Source organism: Rutidosis leptorrhynchoides, chromosome 1 (genome assembly GCF_046630445.1).
Source record: "Rutidosis leptorrhynchoides isolate AG116_Rl617_1_P2 chromosome 1, CSIRO_AGI_Rlap_v1, whole genome shotgun sequence".
Classification (NCBI taxonomy): domain Eukaryota; kingdom Viridiplantae; phylum Streptophyta; class Magnoliopsida; order Asterales; family Asteraceae; genus Rutidosis; species Rutidosis leptorrhynchoides.
Genome location: NC_092333.1, coordinates 674,837,558 through 674,862,498, shown reverse-complemented (window position 1 = coordinate 674,862,498; position 24,941 = coordinate 674,837,558).

Below are 24,941 nucleotides of genomic sequence, written 5' to 3'. Positions count from 1 at the left end.
CACTGCCTATAGTGTTGTAGCAAGGTTTAGGTATACCCATTTTGTAAATAAATAATTAAAACTTGTGTAATTTGTAACGTATTTCGTAGTAAAATATAGTACTATCACGTACCCCTCCGCTACATCATCATTATGCCTTTTGGTCTTACGAATGCACCGGCAACATTCATGGATCTTATGAATCGAGTGTGCCAACCTATGTTGGACAAGTCGGTTATTTCATTGACGACATACTTATCTATTCAAAGAGTATGAAGGAACATGAACATCATTTGTGTGGTGTGTTGAAGACGTTGCGGAAGGAGAAGTTATATGCAAAATTCTCCAAATGTGAATTTTGGCTAAGGGAAGTTTATCCAAGACTTCTCTAAGATCGCTTCTCCATTGACGGAGTTGACGAGGAAGAACGCTAGATTTAATTGGGAAAATGAGCAAGAGATCGCTTTCCAATTGTTAAAAGAGAAGTTGTGTCAAGCTTCGGTGTTAGTGTTGCCGGAAGGGGTAGAAGACATGACGGTTTATTGTGATGCGTCTTTAAATGGGCTCGGGTGTGTTTTAATGCAAAGAGGTAAAGTCATCGCTTATGCCTCTCGACAATTAAAGGAACACGAAACAAAATACCCGACTCATGATCTTGAGCTGGCGGCGGTGGTGCATGCGTTGAAAATTTGGTGCCTCTACTTGTACGGTGTCAAGTGTACGATTTATTCAGATCACAAGAGCTTAAAACATCTTTTTGATCAACGAGATTTGAATTATCGTCAACGTAGGTGGATGGACGTGGTAAAAGATTACGATTGTGAAATACTTTATCATCCGGGTAAGGCGAACGTGGTCGCAGATGCGTTAAGTCGGAAGAGTCAACATCCGGCGATACGAGTAGGATCGTTACGCATGATTATTACTAACGATTTTCTTGTAAAGCTCGATGAGATACATATTGAAGCTTTTGTTAACAACAAAGTTGAGGAACGGATCGTGGGCTCAACGGAGTTTATTACCTTAGGTCCGCATGGTTTGTTGTCCTTTCAAGGACGGGTGTAGGTGCCTAGATTGGGAGATTTCTGACGAGTGCTACTTGATGAAGCACATAAGTCAAAGTATTCCATTCATCCAGGCGTGACGAAAATGTATCTTGATTTAAGGAAGGAGTATTGGTGGTCGGGCATAAAATGTGATGTTGTAAAGTATGTTAAAAATGCGTCACGTGTTTGCAAGTTAAAGCCGAACACCAAAAGCCGTATGGTATGTTACAACCGTTAGAAATTCTGAAATGGAAATGGGAGCACATTATCATGGATTTCATCACAAAGTTACCAAAGACGGCGAGAACCCAATTTGATACGATTTGGGTGATAGTTGATCGATTGACGAAAAGTGCCTTGTTTCTTCCCATTCGGGAAGCGATATCGTCAGAGACCTTGGCTAAGTTGTTTATCAAGGAGGTGATATCGAGACACGGGGTTCCTATATCTATTATTTCGGAACGAGATACTCGTTTCACATCTCGGTTTTGGGAAAAGTTTCATGAAAATATGGGTACAAAATTGAAATTGAGCACGGCGTACCATCCTCAAATGGACGGTCAAACTGAATGTACGAATCAAACATTGGAGGATATGTTACGGGCGTGTATTATTGATTTCGGCGGTAGTTGGGATGAGCACTTACCATTGGTGAAATTCTCGTACAATAATAGTTATCATACTAGTATCGGGATGCCACCTGTAACGACCCGGATTTTTTCGACTACCTGATTATACTATTTACATGATTTAAAAATTTTGACTTGATAAGCAATGAATTTTAATAAGTCTTGAATCTCCGGAAAGAGTTTTACACAAGCTTTTGGTCACCCTTTTATTCCGACGATTCACGAACGTCATAACTTGATTTAATTGTTTAATTGTTTAATTATTGTGTATATATATGGATTTATATATATTTAACTTGAAAATATGATAATTAAATATCTCATTAAGTATATTAACAAAGTATTATATATATATTTTCATATTACTAATTTAAAGAGTTTTTGAACAATATATATGTTACTATTTAAACGACGTAATTAACTTATGTTAAAATGTATTTACATATAATGTATTACGAGTATAAATACATCCTTACAAGTATTAAATAAACTTTATAATATACCAATACATATAAAGGATAGCTATAGTTGTATTTTCGTTCAATTTTCTCAAGAATTCTACTCGCATTCATACGGTATTTTTACCCGTATTATACACAGCTTCTAGAAGTATTTACTATTAGTATATACCAATAGAAATATGCAATTATTTGTGTAATATGTCATCCATGACCTAATTAATTTAATATGTCATCCATGACTTAATACATTTTAACTTATCTTAGATATTTTCACTAAAAACCAAATTTTCAAGCCTATAAATAAGCACCATTTCTAACTCATTTTTACACATTCATTTTTCAAATTTTACTTCCAATTTTCACACACACTTGCAAGAAATCTCTCAAGTTTTGTTCTACTACTTCTTTCCAGCAACTTTACATTCTAAACTTGAGGTAAAAACTCTACTTCAACTCTTGTTCAATTCATATGTTTATAGCTATCTATATAAGAGTTTATAAACTAGAACATAGTTTAGTTGATTCTAAACTTGTTTGAAGAACTAATCTAATTTTTCTAACTTAACTCTAATAACACTTATTTATATGTATTATGATGTTATATTAAGTTAATATAAGAACTTATAACTTGTACATATGAAGAACACCTTGAAACTTAACATATATCGTTTAATCTCCATTCGGTAAAAAACGGGCTGTTTTGGGTTGGGAATTAAAAACCTATCTTAGACTTTGAATTCGAGGCTAAGACTTTGGAAATATGTTAATATATGTAAATAAGACTTCCAATATTTTTTTCATGATTTTAGACAAAGTGAAAGTATTTTATCAAAAATCATATATTGGGTGGGTGCCGGGATTCTTCCAAATCTGTCCACCGGCACAAAAAGAGGGTAAAACTCTGAATATTAATACATGGGATGAAATTTTCGAATTGTTTTTGAAAAATTAACTTCTTAAGGAATCCATAGCAATTTGATTCACTTTAAAGGGAGTTGTAATGAATATTTGGCGAGCAAAACAAAATATGCTAAAATTAACGTTGTATGGACGAAATTTATATTGTAAAAACTATATTAACCATATCCTTGCTAACTTTTCCTATATCCTATATATATTTGGACATGTTATCATTAGTATAACAAAATATTATAATCTTAGTTAATTCCGAGATTGTATATATATATAATAATCTTGGTACATTCCATGACAATAAGTATACAATACGTTTTGATAAATCCTAAGACAATAAGTATACAATACGTTTTGATAAATTCTAAGACAATACATATACAATATGTCTCTGAGTTGATGAAAAGACAATACGTATACAATACGTCGTGCGGTAGTTCTAAGATTATATATACCTATTATATATTGGACTGTTGGACATTTCGGACTATTTTGGACTACTAACAAAGGACTACTAACATAAAAATGTTAAAAATTAATATATAAGTATTCTATGAACTTGTTTTATTTTATTCACAAGTCGTATTATTATCTTAATCATTATTATTGTTATAGGTTCGTGAATCCAAGGACGACGGCCATATTTTTAATAAGCTAAAAACTTATTATTAATATACTTTTACTACCGTGAGTATATAGTCCCATTTTTAAACTTTACAAATATTTTGGGATGAGAATACATGCATTTTATGTTTTACGCCATAGATACAAGTACTTAAAATATATTCTACGTTGAGTTGTACCACCTTGCATATCTTCCCTAATAGCTTGGTAACTAATATTTACATGTTGTAAGAACATGTAAGCGCGAATCCTATTGATAGATCTATCGGGTTTGACAACTCCAACCGGGCTAGTCGCTCTAGTATCGTAAACTGTTGCATAGTACTTCGTTTTACTACACTTGGTACAGTGTAGGGAGATTTCATAATAAAGGGAATATGCTACATTAATGGTTAAGTATGGTTACCGAAGCGCTCAACAACTTATAGAATACTTTTATACACTTGCGAATGTACATATATTTATAACTATGAAATCTTGTGGTCTATATTTATATCGATGCTAAACCTATATATCTCACCAACCGTTGTGTTGACTGTTTAAGCATGTTTATTCCCAGATCCTTAAGAAAGTCTTTCGCTGTTGCATAATCTGAGCAAGCTGTGCATGGAGTCTCATGCTTTTAATTAAATAAAGTGTTGCATTCAATAAAACCTTTGTCATGTATTATATTGACTGTTATGTCAAGTGTGTAGTATTTGAAAACCGATGTATTATGGGGATTATTCCTTAAATAATCGCCCAATTGTGTAAAACATACATTATGTATAATAATGGTGTGCTTTTTATGAAACGAATGCAATATTTTCTAAAACGTATCATATAGAGGTCAAATACCTCGCTATGGGACCAATGAATAACGTACTACATTTATAGTAATATGGATGGGTCGTTTCAGTTGGCATCAGAGCAGGGGTCTTAGCGAACCAGGTCTTGCATTAGTGTGTCTAACTGATAGATGTTAGGATGCATTAGTGAGTCTGGACTTCGACAGTGTTTTCATGTCAAAAGTTTTGCTTATCATTTCTTGTCGGAAATTACCTGCTTATCATCTCAAGTCTAGACGCGTCTTACTACATTTATTGCATAGATAGTGTATAGACAAATTTCATATCTTAAGCATATCTATTACAGTAAACTCTGTCTAACATCTTCCATAAAATCCTTTGTAACTTATGGGATTCTGGTATTATAAATACATATGTAAATTATGTATTGAGGAATACCAAACTTGTCCTATAATTTATTTCATTTCAAAAATCTTTTCCCTACTCTGTACGAGATGGATCCTTCAACCTGTTCAAGTTCATCGGATTCCGACAGCTATTCCGATATGGATATTCACCTGTGCTCCGAAAGCAGTGTAATCAGAATGGATCAACCGATTAGCCATCATCTATTCTGGATGGATTGGGGATGGGTTCGTAGCCGACTCAGTAAATAGAGACGAGAAGAAGGCGATCCTTTCCACCCACCAAATTTCCCTCTCGGCGAAGCACTTGCCGGTGAACCAGTCCGAAACACCATTTTCACCCTCATTTCCAGAGTATCTTGCCATGATTATATATTATCTAAACTTCTAGATCTTATTCATCCGCTCGTTCCAACTGCCAATCATCCCGGTGTACTAGAAGAAGTCAACGAGCTTCGCGCTAGAGTGGTGGCTTTGGAGAATATGATGCAGAACTTACAAGCATCACAAGCCCCACAAACACCAACTGCACCACCCGCATCAACACCAACAGTACCATTACCACCACCACCAACATCCACGTCGCAAGCCCCAACATCACAATCTGTCCCACGAGCATCAACGTCATACGTCCTGTAGATAGGAATACCAATAAAATCAAACGATGAAGTATTGATTTATAATTTCATCGGAGAAATATTCTACGGTGATTATGTAATCTCTAAAGTTTTAGGGATTATTCATTCTAGCTCCAGCAAAAAAATCAAATGAGTTTAATAGTATATTAACTCATTAAATCTATATTACATCTGCAGAAAATATAAAAACATATATTTTCGTAAAGACTGTAATAAAAATTCTCTTGTACAAAATATTACTTGTGAAACTTTAACGGGTAGGTAATACCCGAGAATTATACAAAATCACAATTAATATGTTATAATGTACATTCTTCAATTCTGATTCAATAATCATCAACCATACTCACTACTTTCACAACAATATACATTCTTTCATAGAAACCAGAACAACCATTCTCATTCAAATTCAATTACATATTCTGGTTTTGACAGATCAGAATCCAAGTCAAAATTAAACAGATAACATCACTCTTAAATTCCTACATCCTTCAAAATTATACTTTAAATTCAAACTATACTAGAACATCACTTTCATTCACAAAACTCATAAAGATATTCGTATCATTAAAGATTCACGACGAATTCATTATACGGATATTGACGATGACAACCTGCGTCTAAACCCTACAAAATTCTTGAAAACACCTCAACTAAGGAACAATCGAGAAAATGAACCAATCACACGATACATACGAAGAATATATGCATATAGATATGCATCCGGAGAACACTTGGAACCTAAGCAAAGGTTCAACACGTATCCGTGTCAAATCCTTTAGCATTATTATTACCCAAAATAACTTTACAATCCCTTTTCAAAATAGAAAATTTTGTCACAGCTCCAACAAGATAACTTCGACTTTTCATCCGGAGTAGCCTTATTATAACCTTGATATATACATTGTCTTTTCGCCATCGTTACCGGAGAACCTTTTATATTCCACCACATTAGTAGTAAGCTTACCAGCAACTTAATTGTTCTTTGACTTAAATCTCTCTGAAAGATCACTATAAAACCTTGTCAGTACTATGAATAGCACTTCAGCCTACGAATCAGTACTATGAAGTTTTGAAAAAGCTGAATGAAGCAGCAGAAACTGTAGACAACCGTAATAGTCAAAAGTTGATGATAAAGAATATTGTGTTAGCAAAGCACAGGAAAAGAGAAGGTCTGAAACTGGAAAACGGATTGAGCAAACCCTGAAGGAGGCTGTGGAAAAATCACAAGGACTAAATCTGCCTTTAAAGAATCCAAATGATTCAGTGTCTGCTGAAGTCTTTAGCGAATACCTTGCTCCTTACTCTAAACCCTTGTGGGCAATATTCTTCATCATCCTCTGATATTAGATATTCTAAGATATCATCGTATCTTTCATTATAAATATCCTCCATATTTCTGAAGATATTTTCATAACTATTCTTATCTGAAATCTTCTATCTCTTCGCGCTATCAGTGATACGTCATAAAGGAAACTGTTTTAGTTTCTAATCTCAGAAAAATTCAAAATTTAAAATATGAATGTTGTTGAAGTAGTGTTGGGAACTGAAGCATGAGTTTGTATAATATAATGACGCCTGATCAACGTGATTATATTACAGTAAGTCATGCTGAGTTTCTAATGAAACATGATAATTCATAGACCATACCGTCATCATGCTCTATGTTACACGACTCTTACATTCTACCTAATCTCTAAACGTATCAAGAACATATTTTCTTGATAGTTCTATCTTTTCTCTTGAATTCTGGTAATTTGACTAATCAAGATTGTGCTATTACAAATTCTCTCTTAGAACATTAGTCATGTTCATTCGAAACTCCATACCTACGAATTCTGGACCATTACTCACTGATGTGCCTAGAGGTGTATACGAAATAGTTATATTTTTACTACAAAATACTATTAAATACGATACAATTTTACGCAAGTTATTTATTTATTTATAGAGGGAATATACCTAAACCTTGCTACAACACTTATAGGCAGTGTACCTAATCGTACAGTAGTGTAGTTTTTAGTAAGTCAGGTTCGTCCACAGGGAACTCGCCAAATTTAACGCTATATTTTTTTAAAACTATATTTGTAAATATATAAGTAATATTATTATTGTGAAAGGGGGTTTTTACCGTTTAATGACTGGTTTGTCGATTTTAAAACTTTATTCGAACTTAAAACCTAATGTAAAATATTAAAAATAAATATAACTTAATTTAAAGCGTAAAGTAAATAACGATAATGAAATTGCGATAAATAAAAGTGCGATAAATAAAATTGCAATAATTAAAAATTACAATAATTAAAAGTGCAATTAAATACAATGACAGTAAATAAAAGTGCGATAATTAAAAGTGCAATTAAATATGAAATAAAAGAATTATGCTTATTTAAACTTCCATAATCATGATGTTTGACGTGTTGATTTTAATTTATTCCCATGAGTTAATTGTCCTTTGTCCTGAATTATTCAATATGTCCGTCTGATTTTTGTCCATAACAGTCCATCAGTCACAAATATAAAGTGTGAGTGTCCTCGTCAAATTATCCTTATATCCGAAGTCAAATATTCCAACTAATTGGGAACTTAAACTGTAACAAGGTTTTAATACTTTGTTTAATAATTACACCAGGATATCGACTGCGTGTAACCCAAGGTTTTAATACTTTGTTAACAATTACGCCAAATGTCCTTGTACATAATTCACCCTTGTTTTAATAAGTCCATTAACTATTAATCCATTCCCGTGTCCAGTCAAATGAACGATTATTAGTACTTATAAATATCCCGCCCATCGTGTCCGATCGAGTGTATGTGGTTATTTATAGGTACGTCCAATTGTAAATATTCATATTAAATTAACAAATTATCATTTAATTAAACAAATATAAAGCCCATCAATAGCCCATAGTCTAATTTCCACAAGTGTCGTTCTTTTGTCCAAACCCCAATTATGGTACAAAGCCCAATTACCCCGTCTTTAATATTTTAGCTCAACATCACGATTACTTAGGCTTAAATAAGCATAATAATAACTTAGCTACGAGACATTAATTTAAAAAGGCTGAACATAACTTACAATGATTAAAAATAGCGTAGCGTTACACGGACAGAATTACGACTTACACCCTTACAACATTCGCTAACATACCCTTATTATTAGAATTAAAATTAAAATTATAATATATATATATATATATATATATATATATATATATATATATATATATATACGTTGATAGATGAAGAGAAAAAGATGTAATGAAATCGATCGAATGCGTTGCCTTTTATAGGCCTCATTTCTGTTTTGGTGTGCTCCGCGATCTTGAAGGATTTCTCCTTCACAGCTCCGCGATAGCGGAGTGTTAGATTCCAGCTCACCAACTTTGGCTCCTAGCTTGCCGACGGTTTATAAATATATAATATATATATATATATATATATATATATATATATATATATATATATATATATATATATATATATATATAATTTTAAGAATTATTTATATATTATATTATATTTATGTGCATAGTTGACTTGTAATTTTAACTCCGTTGCGTCGCGCGTTGAAAGTTGGTTCATGTCCCGGTTCCGGATTTTCGAATGCCTTTTCGTATAATTTAATATCTTGTACTTTGAGTTTTGTAACTTGTACTTTTGTAATTTCTAGACGTTTCTCACCAATAATTTGAACCACTTGGATTGTACTTTGTACTTTTTAGCTTTTTTGGTCGTTTGCATCTTCAATTCGTCGAATCTGTCTTTTGTCTTCACCTTTTATTATTTAAACGAATATCACTTGTAAATAGAACAATTGCAACTGAAATCTTGTCTTTCTTGAGGGATAATGCTATGAAATATATGTTCGTTTTTAGTATTATCAATATTTCCACACTTGAGCATTGCTTGTCCTCAAGCAATATAGTCTTAAAAATAAAAATACTAGAATCACTTCTTTATTCTTCACACTTTGTACATCAGTGATTTCTATACGGCGGTATGAACAATGGTAGTAACGTTGTGGTTTACAGTCCCACATGACTATGAAAATTTAGATCCTTAAGGAAATTGGATCTTTATGAAAACATTTGATCTTTTGAAAATTCAATCTAGCTTTTACCCTAGATAAGTTTTCCGGAATAACCCTTCACCGGTGTTTGCAAATTGTTTTTGTGGGTTTGGTGGGTTTCAGATTTGAAAATTTTAGCTCAAAAATTGAGGTTTTGTGTCACCCACTTGCTAACCTTGTATTGGGAAAGCAACACGCCCAGTATACTTGCTCCATATATTACCTTTCGGTAAACTACCATTCGGTTGTAAAGGAAAGCGTTGAACAAGCAACTGTTAAGGCAATGTCCCCTGAGATGCTTTTAATTATGGTCTATAACGTGTCGGATGCAATTACTATCCTTGGTAGGAGCAATAGTAAAGCTCACCCTATGGTTTTTTGGTCTGGCACAAGGTCCTGTCTTCGACCATGCTATGCAACCACCGTTCTTACGGTTGACACCCGATTTGGTTCAGGTGACCTAATGAATTCCAGGTGAATTCCTAGGATTTTACGGTCAATGGTAATGAACGCATTAAAAATGGGTTTTCAGAAAATAAATCTGTTTTAATTTAATCAAAATATTTTCTCTTTCAAGCTCGAGTTTAGATATCATCAAATTCCATGAGTTTGTAATTCTCAATCTTTAAAAATCAATCTCAAGGATTGAGTAATATCAGTCTTAAAAGCTGATTTTTGATCTTTAAGGAGATTATCCTTTATGGGGATCTGATTCATTAGTCTTATCAAGCTAATTTGCACGGCGCTCTCCCCATTTTACGAGATAAATCCTTCTCATAGTTAGGATAAATCTGACCACTTGGTCACTGATGTTAAAGCGAAGGGGTACGAAATATACTTATTTTTATTACGAAAAGCGATACAAAATTACACAAGTTTTATTAATTTACGGATGGGATATACCTAAACCTTGCTACAACACTATAGGCAGTGTACCTAATCGTAGAGTAGTGTAGTTTTTAGTAAGTCCGGTTCGTTCCACAGGAAGCTGGTGATACTTACTATATTTTTAACTATATTTATACAAAATATATATAATTATATAAGTAGTAATATTATTATAAAAGGGGGGTTTTACCGTTTAATGACCGGTTTGTCGATTCTATATTTTAAGCGTAAAGATAAATGACGATAATTAAAGTGCGTAAAATAATGACAATAAATAAAATGACAGTAAATAAAATTGCGAGTAATAAAATGACAGTAAATAAAGATACGATGAGAAATATAATAAAAGAATTATGCTTATTTAAACTTCCGTAATCATGATGTTTGACGTGTTGATTTTAATTTATTACCATGGGTTAATTGTCCTTTGTCCTGGTTTATTTGATACGTCTATCTGGTTTTTGTCCATAATAGTCCGTCGGTTATAAATATAAAGTGCGAGTATCCTCGTCAAATTACCCTTATACCCGAAGTCAAATATTCCAACTGATTAAGGATTTAAACTGTGACGCAGTTATCACTTCTGTCAACAATTACACCAGTTATCACTGTATGTAATCCACCCCTGTTTTAATTAGTTTATGAATATTAATTCATCCACTTGATCAGAATGAATAATCAATTACCCAACCCAATTGATTAATTAAATGATTATAACATATTCCATATGAACATCACTAAATAGGACAACCATAATCATTATTAATTATTAGGTTAATTAATTTGAAGATAGGTTCGACAGACTCCAATGAGTTGTCACTCAATTAGACAATACCCCCCATCTATTAATAGTCAATAGTTCAATTTCCACAAGTGTCGGTCTTTTGCCCAAACCTTAATTATGGTCCAAAGTTCAATAACCCCTTCTTAATATTTTAGCCCAACATCACGATTACTTCGGCTCAAATAAGCATAATAATAACTTAGTTACGATACATTAATTTAAAAAGGAAGAACATAGCTTACAGTGGTGATTAATCGCGTAGCGTTACACGGGCAGAGTTTCGACTTTAAAACCCGTAAAACATTTCTTACATTAACCCAACTAAACCATAACTTTATTATTAAAATTAACTTAAATTAAAATTATAATATAAATATATATTTCTTTACAGAAGGAAGAAAGAAAGAAAAGGTGTACTTATATTCATCGATTACATGGCCTTTTATAGGCAAATGATTAATTTGAATTTTCACTTATGACCCCTGAACTATGCTCAATTAACAACTTTTTATTATATAATATTATTCTTATTATGAATTATTTAAATATTATATTATATTCTTGTGCATAGTTGACTTGTACTTTCAGCTCCGTTGCGTCGAGCGTTGAAAGTTGGTTCATGCCTCGGTTCCGGATTTTCGAACGCCTTTTCGTACAATTTAATATCGTGTACTTTGCGTTTTGTGACTTGTACTCTTGTCATTTTTAGACGTTTCTCATCAATAATTTGAACCTTTTTAATTGTATCTTGTACTTTTGAGCTTTTTGGACCTTTTTGTCTTCAATTTGTCGAATCTGCCTTTTGTCTTCGCACTTATTTAATATAAACGAATATCACTTGAAAATGGAACAATTGCAACTAAAATCTTGTCTTTCTTGGGGGATAATGCTATGAAATATATGTTTCTTTTTAGCCTTATCAGTCACCCTGTTTGATGCTGAGGTCCGTGGATTTCCTGCTGATTTTAGAAATGACTTTTCTAGATTTTTCGTCGACCTCCAGCTGGTCTGGACGACAACTTCCTGACCTATATCAAGAAGCGCGTGTCTTTTTCAGAAGACTTTACTTCCTTTTAATGATGGAATTGATTCATCGTGTAGATCAATCTTTTCTTTCAAATATATTAAGAAATTGGGTAAAACGGTTAATTTTGTCCAAAACAAAAGTATCTTCAATTATTTGTACAAAAATATGTGATATATATTCTAAATATCTTGGTAAATTTTTCCCACACTTCTCTTTTATTTTCCTTTCTTTGCCTTTTTATTGTCCTCTATTTCATTTTAAATGAATTCTAACATTTAAAGTTGTTTCTCAATTTATGTCCTTTACGAGGTAACAATAATTTCGGTGTTAACACCTAGTTTTATCGTTCATAAATATGTATAAACATGATTTTAAATTCATTTATTTGAAATTTTTTTACTAGAATTGGGTAGTCAGTATATAAGACTAGGGCTGTTCTTTATTACCAGAGAGCACCAGATTCTAATACAACTACTGCGTTACTAGTACTTTTAATGGTAACCAAGTGTATAAGTCATAAATTTTAAAAATCTGAAAGAATTTAACCGTTTCCCACTCTTAAGATCTTGCAATGCCCTCATTTGCAAGAAATCAGTAACAATTTAAATTATTGAGGGTGATTAGCGTAGAAAAATGATTAAATTTTACCAAAGTTTCCAAACATATTGGCGTTTGTTTGTTGAATCATAAATGGTACATATCATTTGTTCATTCCTGCAGTTGTTATTTCACATATATTTTGCATCTTGTCGTCAAAATTAGTTGCTTTTGTTGAACTTAATGCCAGTCTTTGAAAATGCGCTGTTTTACCATATTTTGTACATGAGATAAACTATAAGCATATATATATATATATATATATATATATATATATATATATATATATATATATATATATATATATATATATATATATATATATATATATATATATATATATATATATATATATATATATATTTATTTATTTTTTTTGAAGTTGGGTATATCACCCCACATTAAAAAATTAATAACATCTAATAATAAAAGTTAGAAAATTATAAAAACTATTACAATACCAACATAAGTATTAAATGTAGCAACATTACGAATAATAAAATAAATAAAACTAAGGAAACTAGGGTTGATGCTGAAACCAGTAGGGGTTCCATTCATAGCTGTAAATGCTGTAGAATGCTTGAGCTGGGTTATATGTAGGGTATGGTGGTCGGCTCTCTATAGTCCAGGGAGAAAATATGGGCATTGGAGTAGGAATGTAATTTCAATTTACATGTGCACAATGACTTATGATTTGGCTTTGATGATACTGCCAATCTTGAAATGCTCGTTGTCTAGCCATTTCATACTCATGTTGAGCCATAAACCTTTCCATTTCTGTCATCTGATTTCCCCCTCTCGCATTACCTTGTTGTTGACCTCTTTCTACCTGTGGATGATTCCCTTGATATGGTTGTGCAACATTATTTCTTTTCAATAAAACCTTTGCACCAGCATATACCCGTATATCAATCTGATCACGAGGAAGGGGTACTTGTACTAACTCCCTTCCCCGAGTAATATCCACACTGAGGTACTCGGCAATTAAAGTCACAAAAATACCACCTCCTATAATACTATTGTTTCGCATTCCCTTTATCATTTCTGACAAATAATAACCCACACAATAAGGAATATTTACAAAGCTCTGTAGGTATCTAATACACATCAGATAAAATAAATCTCTTTCAATCACTTTATCTTTATTTCTACCCCTTTGTGTAATAGAGTTAGAAATGAATCTATGGATTACCCTAAGCTCAGCTCTATGTATATCAGTATAAGAATAATGACCTCCACGAAAATGATTATGGCTAGTCATTCTACTCCACAACTCATTCTTATCAAAATCATGATCAACCCTTCTACCATTACTTATTAACTGTCTACAATCATCATTTAATAGTTCTTCAGGAGTATAAATTGTAGTGACCCGTCCTAATCCATCTGGACGAAGTCTTCCACAGTTGGTCCCATTGCGAGGTTCTGACCTCTATATGCCATGAATGACTCCATGTAATATGAGCAAATGCACAGCGGAAGATTTCTTTCATACCTGAGAATAAACATGCTTTAAAGTATCAACCAAAAGGTTGGTGAGTTCATAAGTTTATCATAAAATAATAAAATTTATCATTTTGATAGACCACAAGATTTAAATGCTGCATGGTACAAATGGGCCCGAATCCTATACCCACCTGTAATGTACATGCGATATCTTTTAAATACAGTACACCTTTCTCGTGTACGAAATCATCTTTCATAAATCTTAGTAACCGTACACATATCTCGTGCACAAAAATAACATACACATAACCTGTGTATAAAATCATTCTCTCGATACATAACATTCATATCAATTGGTGGCAATTATCATGTCCACATAATTCAACGGTGGCAATTATCATGTCCACATAATTCAACAATAATCCGCAGAACTTCTGTCTGCATAATAATTCATTCGAGGAATGTTTTTCTTGTGTCTATCTCGTCAAACATTTATAAAACATTTCATGTATTCGCAGTTCAAAATATATTTCAAAAGAATTTAATAAAGTAGTTGTAAAAACAGCGCATGTATTCTCAGTCCCAAAAATGTAAAGAGTAAAAGGGAGCAAATGAACTCACGCACATAAATATTGTAAAACAGTTATTAAAACAGTGCATGTATTCTCAGCCCAAAAATGTAATGAGTAAAAGGGAGCAAATGAACTCACCATACTGTATTTTGTAGTAAAAATACATATAACTAAACTGAACAATGCAGGGTTGGCCTCGGATATACGAACCTATATCAGTTATATATATATTAAAACATATAATAGTAATCGAACAAGTTTATATATTAATATCATAATATTTAAATATTAAAAGTTTTAGTTATATAATATTTATTATATCATTATATTAATTATATATTTTTTATATACATTAACTGACTAATATTTTTATTGTAATTATCATAATACATTTATTAATATAATTATAGTAAATACTCATTAAAATATTTTTAATACATAATTTATATCAATATGTTTAAATATTCATAATTTTTAATATGTTAATATATTTTTTTTTATAAATACACATTATATTAAATATAATTATATATAAACGTATTATATTAGATTATTAACAAATTTTTATATACTTATTAATATGTCATTTTTAAAAATATATATTTATATATATACAAAGAAAGTTATAATCAATATATGTTATATTTATTAATAGAAATTATATGTAAAAAAAAATTATATTTATTTTCTAATAAAACTATGTTTATATATATATAGAGAGCTTACTTATTCGTATAAGTATCTTTTTAAATAAAAACTTTGCATCTTTATATCCCTATACTTCTACGTATGTTGTATTAGTATTTATTATGCATATCATTGTTATATCCATAGTATCATTGTAATGACCCGAACTTTTCCATGTTTATATATATTAATTGAGATTGATATTTACATGATTAAATATTTCCAACATGTTAAGCAATCAAACTTGTTAAGACTTGATTAATTGAAATATGTTTCATATAGACAATTGACCACCCAAGTTGACCGGCAATTCACGAACGTTAAAACTTGTAAAAACGACATGACGATATATATATGGATATACATATGGTTAACATGAGATTATGATAAGTAAGTATCTCCATAAGTATATTAACAATGAGTTATATACATATAAACAAGACTACTAACTTAAGGATTTCGAAACGAGACATATATGTAACGATTATCGTTGTAACGACATTTAAATGTATATATATCATATTAAGATATATTAATATATCATAATATCATGATAATATAATAATTTAACATCTCATTAGATATAATAAACAATGGGTTAACAACATTAATTGAGATCGTTAACTTAAAGGTTTCAAAACAACACTTACATGTAACGACTAACGATGACTTAACGACTCAGTTAAAATGTATATACATGTAGTGTATTTAGATGTATTAAAATACTTTTGGAAGACTTCAAGACATATATCAAAACACTCATACTTAACGAAAATGGTTACAGCTACTTTTCCATTCTTTTCTTTCATCAAGAATTCTAGTCGTATTCTTACCCGTATTATACACAGCTTTAAAACGTACTTACTATGAGTATATACCAATAGGAATGATAATGCCAAAAATGAACACATATTTTATAGCATTATTCCCCAAGAAAGACAAGATTTTAGTTGGTATTGTTCGATTTACAAGCAATATTCGTTTAAATATTAAAAAGAGAAGATAAAAGGCAAATTCGACAAATTGAAGACAAAAAGGTCCAAAGAGCTAAAAAGTACAAGATACAATTAAAAAGGTTCAAAATATTGATGAGGAACGTCTCAAAATGACAAGAGTACAAGTTACAAGACGCAAAGTACACGATATAAAATAATACGCGAAGACGTCCAAAAATCCGGAACCGGGACCTGAGCCTAGAAGAAACGCCCGACGCAACGGACCAAAAATATCTAGTCTACTATGCACAAGAATATAATATAATATATATATAATTATATATTATATTATATATTATATTATATATTATTATTATATTACGTCGGCAAGAAGAAAACAAACCAATTTGGCTGGATCCAGGGTGGCCATGCGACTCGCATGGCCAGAGGCACAAATCCATGCGAGTCGCATGGAGTAAAAATGCTGGTCAGGTCCTATATAAAGCCAGTTTTCTGCTGAGTTTTAATCATCTTTTTCTTCCTCTTCATACGTAAAACTTATATATATATATATATATATATATATATATATAATTTATATTTTAATTTTAATTCTAATAATAAGGGTATGTTAGCGAATGTTGTAAGGGTGTAAGTCGAAATTCTGTCCGTGTAACGCTACGCTATTTTTAATCATTGTAAGTTATGTTCAACCTTTTTACATTAATGTCTCGTAGCTAAGTTATTATTATGCTTATTTAAAACGAAGTAATCATGATGTTGGGCTAATTACTAAAATTGGGTAATTGGGCTTTGTACCATAATTGGGGTTTGGACAAAAGAACGACACTTGTGGAAATTAGACTATGGGCTATTAATGGGCTTTATATTTGTTTAACTAAATGAAAGTTTGTTAATGTTAATATAAAGATTTACAATTGGGCGTCCCTATAAATTACCATATACACTCGATCGGACACGATGGGCGGGGTATTTATATGTACGAATAATCGTTCATTTAACCGGAAACGGGAATGGATTAATAGCCACTAGAATAATTAAAACAGGGGTGAAATTACATTCAAGGGTAATTGGTGTAATTGTTAACAAAGTAGTAAAACCTTGGTTTACACGCAGTCGATAACCTGGTGTATTCATTAAACAAAGTATTAAAACCTTGTTACAATTCGAATCCCCAATTAGTTGGAATATTTATCTTCGGGTATAATAATAATTTGACAAGGACACTTGCAATTTATATTTATGACTGATGGACTGTTATGGACAAAAACCAGACGGACATATTAAATAATCCAGGACAAAGGACAATTAACCCATGGGCATAAAACTAAAATCAACACGTCAAACATCATGATTACGGAAGTTTAAATAAGCATAATTCTTTTATTTCATATTTAATTTCCTTTATTTTATATTTAATTGCACTTCTAATTATCGTACTTTTTAATTATCGCAATTTTATTTTATCGCATTTTTATTATTCGCAATTTCATTATCGTTATTTACTTTACGCTTTAATTTAAGTCTTGTATTTATTTTATATTTTACATTAGGTTTTAACTGCGACTAAAGTTTTAAAATCGACAAACCGGTCATTAAACGGTAAAAACCCCCCTTTATAATAATAATATTACAAATATATATATTTGTATTTTTATAAAAGTAAACTAATATAGCGTTGAGCTTTGTTTAAAGATTTCCCTGTGGAACGAACCGGACTTACTAAAAACTACACTACTGTACGATTAGGTACACTGCCTATAAGTGTTGTAGCAAGGTTTAAGTATATCCATTCTATAAATAAATAAATATCTTGTGTAAAATTGTATCGTATTTAATAGTATTTCCTTGTAAAAAAATAATACTATTTTATATACACCTCGCTTTGACATCAAGTTATTTTTGGCGCCGCTGCCGGGGAACGCCGAAGCGAAACGCCATATTTTTAAATTTTAAGTTATAATTTGTTTTTGTAAAATTTATATTTTTGTTAAAAAAAAAAAAAAAAAAGTAAAAAAAAAAAAAAATCTTTTAAAATCGAAAAAAAAAAATATATATATTTTAAAGTGTATTTTAAGTTTTTCTTTATTATTTACAAAATATTAAAGTATTTGTATTTTATTTTAGTAATTTATTAAGTTTTTATTATATATTTATATCTTATATTATATATAAAACAGAAATTAAAAATAAATATTAAATAAATTACGTGACCTGTCATTTGAACCAGACAAATTGAACCAGTTCAGGGTGGCCATGCGACTCGCATGACCCACCCCCTTATTCCATGCGACTCGCATGAAGGGGTTGACCAGGCCACATCCAAACCCTAATCACGCATTTATTACGGATATTATTAAATTATTATTACTAAAACCCTAAAACTATTATTATTATTATAATTAAAGTTTTTAATTTATTTAGTTATTTTTACTTTTGTTTAAGTTTTATTATTTATTTACTTAATACTATAATATAAAAAAATATAAAAATAATATTTTTATAAAATCTAATATTTTTATAACTTTTTATAACTTTTAATATTTTGTCCCTTTTTAATCGTTGTAGCGTAATATTTGTATCTTTTAGCTCATATTTAATTTTAAACTTAGTTTTTGCTATAGTTATTTTTACTCCTAGATTTTTAGGCTTTGCCGTAGAATTCCTTAAGTGCTTTTTCTTTAAACTAAGATTTAGGTGCTTTAGAATTTTGCGACGCCTTTTTAAGTTTTATTTTCTTTTTAAGTTATTTCCATTTGGGATTTAGTTTTTCCTGTAAGCTCTAATATTTTTAGACCTTTTTACTATGTACCAATTATCATTCCAATTAATAATATCAATTTGCGATTATAATTTTAAGTTAGTTGTAGTAATAAGGTTAGGTTAGTTAAGTATTTTTAAGTTTCTTTTATTTTTCCGTCACCTTTTATTTTTCAACCATTTTTTTTTTCTTTTTCGACCTTTTGCGACGAACTCTTTTTCTTTCTTATTTCTCGCCATTCTAGTTTTTAGGACTTAGAATTTTTTCTACTTCTTATCTAAACTTCTTAAAATTACGAAAATTTATTTTAAGTGGTTAAATTAATAGACATCAAAATTTTCTGGTTCGTAGTAATAGTTGGATTTGTACGTGGACCGGGTTATTGGAGCCAAACAGTCCTCAATTATATTGAGACCAAACGAATCCTGCCCCTCTGCTGCATCTTTTGGCTATTCGAAACGTGGGCAAAATCAGAAAAGTCTATTGATTGGATAACTTATTATAATTTTTCTTTCTTTTTTAAAACTAATAGGATATTCAGTGAATGCACCGAGCAAGACGTTCATCACCTTTTGTACGTTCACCACCTATAACTCGATCAAGACATCGTTTAACAAATATAACCGCCGTTGATTTTTCTTTAGAATCGTCATCCAGTCGACCAAGTACTTCAGTTCAAATTTCCGATAATCCATTTTTTGAACCCAACCTCACAATTGAGAATCCAGAGAATATTCAGGAACGGTTCATAGATCCTGAACCACTAAACTTTCCTCCGGAACCACCAATCATTCAAACAGAGATTGTTGAGGAACGAACCATTAAATCTGAAGCATCTAGTGATACCGATTCAACAAATTCAATTATGGAGAATCTGGAACCTTTAAGTATGGAAGACCGAATGAGAGCTAAACGCACTGGCCAAGGTCACGCAATTACTCATCCAGACATTAATGCGCCAGATTATGAAATCAAAGGACAAATTCTACACATGGTGACTAATCAATGCCAATTTAGTGGTGCGCCGAAGGAAGATCCAAATGAACATCTACGTACCTTTAATAGGATCTGCACACTATTTAAAATCCGAGAAGTGGAGGATGAACAGATATATCTCATGTTATTTCCCTGGACTTTAAAGGGAGAAGCCAAAGATTGGTTGGAATCGTTACCTGAAGGGGCGATCGATACATGGGACGTTTTAATTGACAAATTTCTTAAACAATTCTTTCCTGCATCTAAAGCCGTAAGACTTCAAGCAGAAATTGTTACGTTCACACAGAAGCCAAATGAAACTCTATATGAGGCGTGGACAAGATATGGAAAGTTGTTAAGAGGATGTCCGCAACATGGTTTAGACACCTGTCAAATAGTACAAATATTCTACCAAGGATGCGACATCACTACAAGGAAAGATATAGATATAGCAGCTGGTGGTTCTATTATGAAGAAAACCGAAACTGATGCTTACAAAATTATTGATAACACTGCTTCCCACTCACATGAGTGACACCAAGAAAAAGATATCATTAGATCATCTAAAGCAGCTAGAGCCGATTCTAGCCATGACTTAGATTCCATTTCCGCAAAGATAGATGCTGTGGAGAGACGAATGGAAAAGATGACTAAGGATATTCACTCAATACGAATTAGTTGTGAGCAGTGTGGAGGACCACATTTGACAAAAGATTGTCTCAGTATTGAATTAACAATGGAACAAAGAGAGAATATTTCATACATAAACCAAAGGCCTGGAAATAATTATCAGAATAATTATCAACCGCCAAGACCGATTTACAATCAAAACCAGAATTATAACCGAAATATTCCATACAATAACCAACAAGGTCCTAGCAATCAACAAGTATCCAATAATACTTACAATCAGCAAAGACCAAATTTTCAAAACAAACCACCACAACAAACCGATGATAAAAAACCAAATTTAGAAGATATGATGACGAAGCTAGTTGAAACTCAAACGCAGTTTTTCACATCTCAAAAACAAACTAATGAACAAAATGCTCAAGCATTTAGAAATCAACAAGCTTCTATTCAAAATCTGGAACAAGAAGTAAGTAACCTAGCAAGATTAATAGGTGAAAGAAAACCGGGAAGTCTACCTAGTGATAAAAATGCTAACCCACGAAATGAAACAGCTAAAGCTATTACCACAAGAAGTGGTACAACACTTAAATCACCTGAAATACCTGTAACTTCTGATGAAACTATTCCTACTCCACAAGAACCACAACCTGATCAAGATAAGGAAAAAGAACTGGTAGTTGAAAAGGTTAATGAAGATAACACAGTTAAGGCTAAACCTTATGTTAAACCATATCAACCACCACTTCCTTACCCGAGTAAAATGAAGAAAGAAAAACTTGAAGCCGAGCAATCCAAATTCTTGGATATGTTTAAACAGATAAATGTAAATCTTCCTTTCATTGATGTGATTTCAGGAATGCCAAGATATGCTAAATTCTTGAAAGATCTAATCACAAATAGAAAGAAAATGGAAGAACTCTCGGCTGTCACTATGAATGCAAATTGTTCAGCAGTGCTGTTGAATAAGATACCAGAAAAACTATCTGATCCAGGAAGTTTCACAATTCCATGTTTTCTGGGTAGTCTTAGTTCAATAGAAGCATTGGCAGACTTAGGTGCTAGTATAAATTTAATGCCGTATTCACTATACGCTAAACTAGACCTTGGAGAATTGAAACCAACCAGAATAAGCATACAACTAGCCGATAGATCAATAAAATATCCTAGAGGGATAATGGAGAACATGCTAGTTAAAGTTGGTACTTTAGTATTTGCAGTAGATTTTGTTGTTTTGGACATGGAAGAAGATTCTCAAGTTCCTCTCATATTAGGAAGACCATTCTTAAACACGGCTAAAGCAATGATAGACGTGTTCGGTAAGAAACTGACCCTAAGTATAGAGGATGAGAGTGTTACCTTTTCAGTTGATAGAGCAATGCAACAACCACAATCTGCAGATGATACATGTTATTATATTCAAACTATAGATGCACATGCAGAATTATTAGAAGAATTTCCAGAATTACAAGGAACAGTAGAATGTTCTTTAGGAGAAGGTAATGAACCAATTGATGAAGCTGAAATGTTAGCTACACTTATAGCTAATGGATATGAACCAACAACAGAAGAAATTCAAATGCTAAAAGAAGAAGACAGATATCGATATAAATCATCGATAGAAGAACCTCCGAAATTAGAGTTAAAGCCACTTCCAAACCATTTGGAATACGCTTATTTACATGGTGAATCTGAATTACCTGTAATAATATCGTCTTCTCTTACTGAAAATGAGAAATCACAACTCATTTTTGTGTTGAAAGCTCATAAACCAGCCATTGCATGGAAGATTCATGATATTAAAGGAATAAGTCCTTCGTATTGCACACATAAAATCCTTATGGAAGAAGGTCATAAAACGTATGTGCAACGCCAACGAAGACTAAATCCTAATATGCAAGATGTAGTTAAGAAAGAGATTATTAAACTGCTAGATGCAGGTTTAATTTATCCAATTTCTGATAGTCCATGGGTAAGCCCAGTTCAATGCGTACCTAAGAAGGGTGGCATGACTGTCATTACAAATGAGAAAAATGAGCTTATTCCTACTAGGACTGTAACAGGATGGCGTGTATGTATTGATTATAGAAAATTAAATGACGCCACCAGAAAAGATCACTTTCCCTTACCTTTTATAGATCAAATGTTGGAAAGATTAGCCGGAAATAGTTACTATTGTTTTCTAGATGGATTTTCCGGATATTTTCAAATTCCAATAGCACCCGAGGACCAAGAGAAAACCACATTCACGTGCCCTTATGGTACTTTTGCTTACAAAAGAATGCCATTTGGACTTTGTAACGCCCCTGCAACCTTTCAAAGGTGTATGATGGCGATTTTTCATGACATGATAGAAGAATGCATGGAAGTATTCATGGATGACTTTTCAGTCTTCGGTGATACATTTAAATCATGTCTAGTTAATCTGGAACGAATGCTAATTAGATGCGAAAAATCAAATCTAGTACTTAATTGGGAGAAATGTCATTTCATGGTTAAAGAAGGCATCGTTCTTGGACATAAAATTTCAAAAGAAGGGATTGAAGTGGATAGAGCTAAAGTAGATGTAATTGCTAAACTTCCACATCCCACCAATGTTAGAGGAGTTAGGAGTTTTCTAGGGCATGCCGGTTTTTACCGACGTTTCATAAAAGATTTTTCTAAAATTGCCACTCCTATGAATAAACTCCTAGAAAAGGATGCGCAATTCATCTTTTCAGATGTGTGTATCAAATCTTTTAATATTCTTAAAGAAAAACTCACTAATGCGCCGATCATGATAACACCAAATTGGAATCTACCATTTGAGCTAATGTGCGATGCAAGTGATTTTGCAATGGGAGCCGTTTTAGGACAAAGGATTGAAAAACGATTTCAACCTATATATTATGCTAGTAAGACGTTACAAGGAGCACAAACGAACTATACAACCACTGAAAAAGAACTCCTTGCTATTGTCTTTGCTTTTGACAAATTTCGATCATATCTCGTTCTAGCAAAAACGGTGGTCTATACCGACCATTCTGCTCTTAGATACCTATTTTCAAAACAAGATGCTAAACCAAGATTAATCCGTTGGATCTTACTCTTACAAGAGTTTGATATTGAAATCCGAGATAAAAGAGGAGCAGAAAATCTCGCCGCTGATCATCTTTCTCGTCTTGAAAATCCCGAATTAGAAGTTCTAAATGAATCGGCCATACAAGACAACTTTCCTGATGAATATCTATTGAAGATAGATTATAAAGAAATCCCATGGTTTGCAGACTATGCAAACTACTTAGTTTGTGGATTCCTTGAAAAAGGATTATCGTACCAAAGACGAAAGAAATTCTTCAGTGATATAAAACACTATTTCTGGGAAGATCCACATCTGTTTAAAAGTTGTCCCGATGGAATAATACGCCGATGTGTATTTGGAGATGAAGCTAGTAAAATTTTAAACCATTGTCACACAGGACCAACAGGAGGGCATTATGGGCCTCAACTAACAGCAAGAAAAGTTTATGAAGCTGGATTCTATTGGCCTACAATTTACAAATACGCACACCTTCTTTGCAAATCCTGTGATGCATGTCAAAGGGCCGGAAAAATAAGTCAACGTGATGAAATGCCACAAAATGTCATCCAAGTATGTGAAGTATTTGACATTTGGGGTATTGACTTTATGGGTCCATTTCCAAAATCTCATAATAATCTATATATACTCGTAGCCATTGATTATGTATCTAAATGGGCGGAAGCACAAGCTCTCCCAACTAACGATGCACGAGTTGTAGTCAACTTTTTAAAACGTCTTTTTGCAAGGTTTGGAACACCGAAAGCTTTAATAAGTGATCGGGGTACTCATTTCTGTAATAATCAACTTGAGAAAGTTCTTAAAAGATATGGAGTAACTCATAAAATCTCCACCGCATATCATCCACAAACAAGTGGACAAGTTGAAAATACCAACCGAGCTTTAAAACGTATTCTAGAGAAAACCGTAGGATCAAATTCGAAGGAATGGTCCATTAAATTGGAGGATGCACTCTGGGCTTTTAGAACAGCCTACAAAACTCTAAT